Source organism: Chiloscyllium plagiosum, chromosome 13 (assembly GCF_004010195.1).
Source record: "Chiloscyllium plagiosum isolate BGI_BamShark_2017 chromosome 13, ASM401019v2, whole genome shotgun sequence".
Classification (NCBI taxonomy): Eukaryota; Metazoa; Chordata; class Chondrichthyes; order Orectolobiformes; family Hemiscylliidae; genus Chiloscyllium; species Chiloscyllium plagiosum.
In genome coordinates this window covers 34,734,009-34,743,713 of record NC_057722.1, presented here as the reverse complement: position 1 = coordinate 34,743,713, position 9,705 = coordinate 34,734,009, and the positions used below count along the sequence as shown (strand labels likewise).

General features: G+C 43.1%; 1 protein-coding gene across 1 annotated transcript in view; it reads right to left on the bottom strand.

Moving 5' to 3' along the window:
* Positions 1-9,705, bottom strand: part of veph1 (ventricular zone expressed PH domain-containing 1) — a 250,025-nt gene that overhangs the window by 91,813 nt on the left and 148,507 nt on the right. The gene's annotated exons all lie outside the window — the stretch shown is intronic.

The following is a 9,705-nucleotide window of genomic DNA, read 5'->3' as shown; positions in this document are numbered from 1 at the left end:
TGTCAGTGTCAAGTCTGTCGTCACTGATGGAGATGGAGAGGTCCAGGAGGGGGAGGGAGGTGTCAGAGATGGTCCAGTTAAATTTAAGGTCAGGGTGGAATGTGTTGGTGAAGTTGATGAATTGCTCAACCTCCTCGCGGGAGCACAAGGTGGCGCCAATGCAGTCATCAATGTAGCGGAAGAAGAGGTGGGGAGTGGTGCCGGTGTAATTACGGAAGATCAACTGCTCTACGTAGCCAACAAAGAGACAGGCATAGCTGGGGCCCATATGGGTGCCCTTTGGTCTGGAGGAAGTGGGAGGATTCGACAGAGAAATTTTTAAGGGTGAGGACCAGTTCGGCCAAACGAATGAGAGTGTCGGTGGATGGGTACTGTTGGGACGTCTGGGGAGGAAGAAACGGAGGGCTTGGAAGCCCTGGTCATGGTGGATGGAAGTGTAGAGGGATTGGATATCCATGGTGGAGATGAGGCATTGGGGGCTGGGGAAACGTAAGTCTTGGAGGAGGTGGAGGGCTTGGGTGGTGTCTTGAACGTATGTGGGGAGTTCCTGGATGTGGGGGGATAGGACAGTGTCGAAGTAGGTAGAGGTGAGTTCAGTGGGGCAGGAGCATGCTGAGACAATGGGTCGGCCAAAGTGGTCAAGCTTGTGGATCTTGGGAAGGAGGTAGAACCGGGCAGTGCGGGCTTCCCAGACTATGAGGTTGGAAGCTGTGGGTGGGAAATCTCCTGAGGTGATGAGGTTCTCTATGGTCTAGGAGGTGATGGGGGGTGGGGTCATGGTTGAGGGGGCAGTAGGAAGACGTGTCCTCGAGTTGGCATCTGGCTTCAGCAGTGTAGAGGTCAGTGCGCCAGACTACCACTGCACCCCCTTAATTTGCTGGCATGATGGTGAGGTCGGGATTGGAGCAGAGGGTGTGGAGGGCAGCGTGTTGTGAGGGTGAGAGGTTGGAGTGGGGAAGGGGGTAGACAGGTTGAGGTGGTTAATGTCCCGGCGGCAGTTGGAAATGAAGAGGTCAAGGGCAGGTAATAGGGCAGCGCGGGGTGTCCAGGTGGATGGAGTGTGTTGGAGGCAGGCGAAGAGGTCCTCGGAAGGTGGGCGGGAGTCCTGATTGTAAAAGTAAGCTCGGAGGCGGAGGCAGCGGAAGAAGTGTTCGACGTCAAGGCGTGTATTAAATTCATTGATGCGTGGGCGGAGGGGGATGAAGGTGAGTCCTTTGCTGAGTACTGATCATTCATCCTCAGTGAGGGGGAGGTCTGGAGGGATGGTGAAAACTCGGCAGGGCTGGGAGCTAGGGCCTGGTGTAGATGTGGAGCTGGGAGAGGGGGCAGAGCCTGTAACTGGAGTGGGTGTGGTGGTGGGGGAATTGGGGCTGGAGTAATGAGCAGGGGTGGTGTTCCCCTCAGGGTTCTGGCGGACGGGGATGGAAGTGGTGGCAAACAAGGCAGTGGGGGGGAGGCGGAAGTCACTGAGCGTGTGACATGAGCGATGATGTGAGGGGCGGAAGTGATGTCATATGTGGTGCATGAGGAATTGTGAGTGGCGGAATGTCAAGGGAAACAAACTTTCTATACCATGAGGTCTGAATGTTGATTGGATGGCAAGTGGACTCTGATTGATATCCATTGGGTATGCACCAGTTGCATGATTCCTGTCAGGTACCTGCTCTTACATTTTATTCTGACAGGTTGACTCTGGTCAGGGCATCGCCTGAGAAATGAACCAGAAAATGGTATCCCTATTTTGTTGAATTATAGAGTCATAGAGTTATACAGCATGGAAACTGACTCTTCGGTCCACCTCATCTGTGCCGACCAGATATCCTAAACTAATCTAGTAGAAGTGCAATGTGTATGCATGCTCTTTCTGCATAAAAAGGAGCAGAGCCCTGTACATTAATGTTGCTTGATCAGCTTGGATTTATGAACTACCAGCAACATGTTACTAGCACAATGGCAGGCAGATCAATCAGTACAATAACCCTGTGGAGCATCAGACATCAATGGAATGTGTAATGGAGATGATAATAATGAAGATAATAGTTAAGATGCAATGTTGATGTCAGAATTGGAAGGGAGCAGAAGGTCTACCTGGGTCTTGAGCAAATGTGTGTAAATAGAAAGTATGTGAACTCAAGAAGCAGTCCTTGGGAAACTAACTCAAGTTAGGCCTCATACAACAAAACACACCTAACTAGTTGTCTGTGTTGGCAACATGACTTGGTGAGGAGAAAACACGCTGCACCCAGCATAGCATCTTGACTGGATCCAGGAAGGTTGGCTGCAGTCAGAAAAACTGAGAAAGAAACCAAGTCGTACTGGTTGTCTGTATTATAATATCAGGCAATTTATCATTTGGTTTGCCTGTAAATTGAGAGTTAGCAACTATTCTCATCTATTGCCCACATGAACATTCAAATGCAAAATCAGTGAATACTGAAGCCAATTGCAGTTAGAGTCATAGAGTCTTTTATTTAATTCCATTTCAGATCAGCAAATGACGTAGAACAGGGATTAACCTTGGGGCCCATTTGCATGGTATGATATTTAACTAATAAAGCATCTAACCAGCTCTTGTTCTAATGTAAGAAGGCCTAATAAACATGAATATTTCCATATCAAAGAAGGCCCATTGTTTTAAATAACATAGTCAACTTTAAACCAGAATCACTGAAGTCAAACCTTCCTCTTGTCAGAAACGGTAACACTGATATTTTGTTTGAGGCAAATTCCTGGTTTTAAATGTAAAAGTGCATTAAAACATACAGCAAAATGCGTTTCCTCAACACTATTGTTGAATTTGGCATTCCCATCTCTTTTACTGTGGAAAGGATTTGAATTTATCCTTCACCACATTTACATTCTGCACAAAACTGGGTGAAAACATGTAAGCAAAATGCCACAAAAAAAACCAAAATCCATTTAAAGAAATACCAAAAATGGATTGATAAAAATACTTGCTTAGCATGTGAAAGACCACATTAAGAAAATGAGGAGTCAGGAGTACTAGCCTAGTGACTATGCTACTGAACTAATGATCCAGAGATTGGAGATAAATCCCACCACAACAGCTATGGAATTTAACTTCAATTAATTAAGTAAGTCTGGAAGAAAAGATTAGTGTTGGTGAGGGTGATAATTAAATGACTAGAATGTTGTTTGTTCATTAACATGTTCAAGGGAATAGAAAGGGTGGTTGCCTCCCCAGTTTGGTCCATATGTGACGGCAGACTCACAGCATTATGGCTGGCTCTTAATAGCCCACTGAAATTGAGTCTCAAGCCACTCATTTGGGGAAGTGATAATCAAGTGCCATTAATGCTAGACTATTAATCCAGTGATTATTGTTGTGGGGACCAGGGTTTCAGTCCTGTCATGGCAGGTGGTGGAATTTGAATTCAATAAAACCTGGGATTAAGTGTCTGACGTTTACTGTGAAATCATTGTCGATTGCCAGAAAAAAACCCATCTATTTCACTAATAGCATTTATGGAAGAAAACTGCCATCCTACCAGAGTCGAAAAGTGTGGCACTGGAAATGCACAGGAGGTCAGACAGCATCTGAGGAGCAGGAGAGTCAATGTTTTGGGCATGAGCCAATCCTGGATGCTGCCTGACCTGCTGTGCTTTTCCAACACCACACTTTTCAACTCTGGCTCTCCAGCATCTGCTATCCTCACTTTCTGCTAGTTGTCATTCTTACCAGGTCTAGCCTACATGTGACTCCAGAATCACAGCAATGTGGTTCACTCTGAACTGCCCTCTGAACAGTTAAGGATGGACAATAAATTCTGGCCTACCTAGTGATACCCATATGGTGCGAATGAGTAGAAAAATAGTTCCAGCAACACACTGAACAAAACACAATAGGAATAAAACCATCTGGCATCATTTGAGGTGCCAGATTTGGATACAACAATAATTCATGAACCCAGATGACACTGCTGTGACTAAATAGTACATGAAGACTTGTGTCAAAATTGGAAGTGTTTCACCGAATCACATTTTTCAGTTAACTTCTCACTCTCATCCACCACCATTCCTGGATATGTCCTTTCCCAACAAATGGGATAAATCTGTCCCATTGGCAACACAACTGTACATAATTGAAAGGGAACTCTGAAAGCCCTCAACATTAACTCCAGCACCATAAAGCTTCATGCATCAAGTCAAACGTGGCCAAAGAATGCTCTTGTTGATTACAACATACCACCCTCCCTCAGCTGATATGTCAATACTCCTTCATGTTGAACAACACCACTCTAAAGAAGTATTGGGGGAAGCAAAAGCACAGAATGTACTCTGGGTGAGAGACTTTTCAATCCTCATTGCTAACAGTGATTCAGCAGCATAACTAATGCCTAAGCTGGTTGAGTCCTCTAGGACATATTGGGCATGTGGTGGGAGAACTAATAGGAGGGAAAAAACTTGTATTTGACTTTGTTCTCACAAATATTCCCGCTTCACTTTCATTTCTCTGTGGTAATACTGGTAAGAGTGACTATTGCAAAGTGCTGATGAAAATGAAGTCTCACCTTGACAGGGTGGACATACTCTCTCATGTTGTGCAACACTACACCCATGCTGAATGAAATAGTTTCAGAAAAATACAAAATTGGCAACTGTGCAGCACTTTGGTCTAATAGCTACAGCTGAGTTATTATTATGTTCCAATCTGTAACCCAGCACCCATTTCTCACTCTAGTTGTCAGCAAGTCAGATGATAAATCCTGGTTCACTGAGGAATGGAGAACACTATGTCAAGAACAGTACTGGGAACATCTAAAAAGAGTGGTATCCGCATAATGAAGATACACCATCATATGACATGCATGTTAAACACAGCAAGCAGCATGCTACATACAGAGTTAGGCAATCAATGTTTCAGGTCAAAGTTTTGCAGTTCTGGTACATCCAGTAATGAATGGTGGTGGACAATTAAATAATGAACTGGACAAGAAGGCTCTAGAAACTTAACAGAGAAGTGCAGCATATCAGTGCAAAAGAAAAAGTTGAAGCATTTGCAACTGTTTTCAGCCAGAAGCACAGAACTGATGATTCATCTTGGCTTATCCTGAGGTGCCAACCATCATAGAAGTCAAACTTTAGTAGATTCAATTCACTCTATATGTTAGCTAGAAATAACAGATTACAAAAGCAATTCATTTTATCTAGCTGTCATATTAAATATACATTCAAATTATGAGGTACCCTTTAATTCTGCTCCATTGCTCAATAATATTATGGTAGATCTGTTCATGTTCCAAATTCCATATTCCTATAATTCTCCAATAATCTTTGATTCCCTTTTCTAACAGGAATCTATTCACCTTTACTTTGAACATTTTCAGTAACCCTGCCTCCATGCCTTCTGAGGCAGAGTTCCAAAGACACACAACCTTTAGAGAAACAAATTCTGCCTCAACTATTTCTGAAAAGGTCACCCCACATGTTAAAATAGCACCCTCAGTTCTGGACACAGCCACACGAGTAAACATTGTAAAAATAGTCATTCAGGATCTTAAAACCTTGGAAGAACAAATAACGTACCATATAGGAACAGGCCCTTTGGCCCATCAATACTAGACCAGCATATGATGCCTTTCTAAACTAAAAACCTTTTGCTTCTATGGTGTCCATGTCCAATTCCCTGCCTATTCATATCTGTAGAGTTGCTTCTTAAATGTTGCAATTGTATCTATCTCCACCACCTCCTCTGGCAGCACATTCCAGGCACTTTCCCACCATCTGTGTAAAAGAAAACTGTCTCTACCATCTCCTTTAAACTTTTTCCCTTTTACCTTAAACCTATGTCCCCTAATAATTGACACTTCTACCCTGCGAAAATGACTCCGACTTCCATTCTATTGACACCTCTCATAATTATGTAAACTTCTACCAGGTTACCTCTCATCCTTTCTCATTCAAGTGAAAACAAACCAGGTTAATTCAATCCATGCCATAAGGATCAGTGCTACTTTTCATCATTTATATAAATGATTTGGATGAAAGTATAAGAGGTAAAGTTAGTAAGTTTGCAGATGACACCAAAATTGGAGATGTAGTGGACAGCAAAGAAGGTTACCTCAGATTACAACAGGATCTTGGTCAGATGGGCCAATGGGCTGAGAAGTGGCAGATGGAATTTAATTCAGATAAATGCGAGGTGCTGCATTTTGGGAAAGCAAATCTTAGCAGGGCCATTACCTTAATGGTAAGGTCCTAGGGAATGTTGATGAACAAATTGACCTTGGAGTGCAGGTTCATAACTCCTTGAAAATGGAGTCACAGGTAGATCGCATAGTGAAGAAGACATTTGGTATACTTTCCTTTATTGGTCAGAGTATTGAGTACAGGAGTGGGGAGGTCATGTTGTGGCTGTACAGGACATTGGTTAGGCCACTGTTGGAATATTGCATGCAATTGTGTCTCCTTCCTATTGGAAGGATGTTATGAAATGTGAAAAAAAGATTTACAAGGATGTTGCCAGGATTGGAGGTTTTGAGCTATAGGGAGTAGCTGAACAGGCTGGGGCTGTTTTCCCTGGAGTGTCAGAGGCTGAGGGGTGACCTTATAGAGGTATATAAAATCATGAGGGGCATGAATAGTATAAATAGACAAAGTATTTTCCCTGGGTTGGGGGAGTCCAGAACTAGAGGACATAGGTTTAGGGTGAGAGGGGAAAGATGTAAAAAGGACCTAAGGGGCAACATTTTCATGCAGAGAGTGGTATGTGTATGGAATGAGTTGCCAGAGGAAGTGGTGGAGGCTGGTACAATTGCCACATTTGAAAGGCATCTGGATGGGTACATGAATAGGAAGGGTTTAGAGGGATATGGGCCACGTGCTAGCAAGTGGGACGAGATTGGATTGGGATATTTGATCAGCATGGACAAGTTGGACTATAGGGCCTGTTTCCGTGCTGTACATCTCTATGACTCTATGACTCTCCTCACAGCTAACACTCTCCAAACCAGGCAACATCCTGGTAAACCAATTATGTTCCCTGCCCAAACCCTCCACATCCTTCTCGTAGTCTGGTCACCAGAACTGTACACAATATTCCAAGTGTAACCTAACTAAAGCGGTATATAGCTGCAACATGACTTGTCAGCATGCCATATGCCTTCTTGACTATCTTATCCATTTATATTGCCACTTTCAGGGAACTGTAGACCTGTGAACCTAGATCTCTCTGTATACCGATGCTAAGGGTTCTCTCATTTAATTTCCTTCCTGCATTAGATCTTCCAAGATGCGTCTCATTGCATTTGTCCAAATTAACTCCATCTGCCATTTCTCTGCTCAAGTCTCCAGCCTATATATATCCGGCTGTATCACTCCCATAGTCCAAAGATATGCAGCTCAGGTGAATTGGCCATGCTAAATTGCCAGTGTTAGGTGCATTAGTCAGAGGGGAAATGGGTCTGGGTGGGTTACTCTTTGGAGGGTCGGTGTGGACTTTTTGGGTTGAAGGACCTGTTTCCACACTGTAGGGAATCTAATCTAATCAATTCTCCTCACTATCTGCAGCTCTCCCCATCTTTGTGTCATCTGCAAACTTTCTAATCAAACCACCTATGTTCTCCTCCAAATCAGTGATATATATTACAAATAAAAATCAAATCGACCTTCACTCTTCTAAACGTTAGTGGAAACAAGCCAAGCCTGACCAAGCCTCCCTCATAAGACCACCCCTTATTCTCCATATCAAACTCGTCAACCTCCACTCAACCTCCTTCAACGCATTTATATCATTCCTTAAATAAGGAGACCAAAATTGCACACAGCATTCGCAATGTGGTATCACCAATTCTCTTTATCATGGAAGAATAAAATTATTACCATAATATTAAGTTTGTCTGATAATAAAGATAGATTTCCGTTAGGCTTTTTAATCATGTGCTGTAACTCTCCTCGAACTTTTGATAACTCATTCACTAGAATGCGTAGATCCAGCTGCACCTCAGAATTCCCGCCTCAGGCGACTGACTGTGTGGAGTTTGCACGTTCTCCCAGTGTCTGCGTGGGTTTCCTCCGGGTGCTCCGGTTTCCTCCCACAGTCCAAAGATGTGCAGGTCAGGTGAATTGGCCATGCTAAATTGCCCGTAGTGTTAAGTAAGGGGTAAATGTAGGGGTATGGGTGGGTTGCGCTTCGGCGGGTCGGTGTGGACTTTTTGGGCCGAAGGGCCTGTTTCCACACTGTAATGTAATGTAATCTAATCTAATTCTACAGCTGTTCACCATTTAAATAGTATACTGCTTCTTGAATTCTTCCTGCAAAAGTGAATAATTTCATATTTCCCCCATTATGCTTCTACTACCAGGTTTTTGCCCATACATATAACCTAGCCACATCTGTCTGCATCCATGTTATGCTAACTTCACAATATATCATCCTGTCTTTCTTTGTATCATCTCCAAATTTAGCTGCCGTGCCTTTGATCCCTTTATCTAAGTCACTGATATAAACTGACAAAAGTTGACAGCCCAGCACAGACTGTAATGGGACTCCATTTGTCACATTATGCCAATTATGGAAAAATTCCAATTTATACAGATTCTTTCTCCTAACCAGCCAACCTTTTATCCATGCAAATATGTCACCCTGATACCAAGCTCCTACCATGCACAATAACCTTTTATGTGGAATCTTCTGGAAGTCCAAGTACAGAACATCAATGAATTATCTCTTAGCATGTTACTTCTTCAAAATTGTTTAAACATTATTTCCTTTTCACATGCTGATTTTTTCTGATTAACCTGAGCTTTTCCAAGTTATTCATCTCCATGCAGTAGAAATTGGATCATATTGAATCACCTTAAAACAGAGACATTAACAAAGGGTGGCATGGTGGCTCAGTGGTTAGCACTGCTGCCTCACAACACCAGGGACCCAGACTCAATTCCAGCCTTGGGTGACCATCTGTGTGGAGTTTGCACATTCTCCCTGTGTCTGTGTAGGTTTCCTCTGGGTGCTCCGGTTACCTCCCACAATCCAAAATATGTGCAGGTCAGGTGAATTGGCCATGCTAAATTGCCCATTGTTAGGTGCATTTGTCAGAGGGAAATGGGTCTGGGTGGGTTACCCTTCAGAGGGTCGGTATGGACTTGTTGGGCTGAAGGGTCTGTTTCCACACTGTTGGGAGTCTAATCTCAAGCCTCTTCTCACAAACTGGTTAATAGTAATTCACTTCAATTCATTTTAGCACATCAGATAGAAACTATTTCCAGCAACTTCTGTTTTTGTTTCTGACATAACATGGAGTTGTGTGTGATTTTACTGCAACACCTCTGTTTTCATATGAATCAAGCCTTGATTTCTGAATTTCTTTTCAAAAAGAAAGAATTACAAGTATCTGCTAAAGAAGTGTATATAGAATACAAGAATTAGGAGCAAGAGTAGACCATTTTACCTCTCAAGCCACTTTCTGCCAACATATCTAGCACACAGGAAAGCGATTATGGTTGTTGAATACCAGTCATCTCAGCCCCGAGAACCAGGATTTCATATTTCTCCCATTATGCTTTTACTATCAGATTTTTGCCCATACATGTAACCTATCTACATCTGTCTGCATCCATGTTATGTTAACTTCACAACATACCTTCCTGTCTTTCTTTGTATCATCTCCAAATTTAGCTGCTGTGCCTTTGATCCCTTCATCTAAGTCACTGATATAAACTGACAAAAGTTGACAGCCCAGC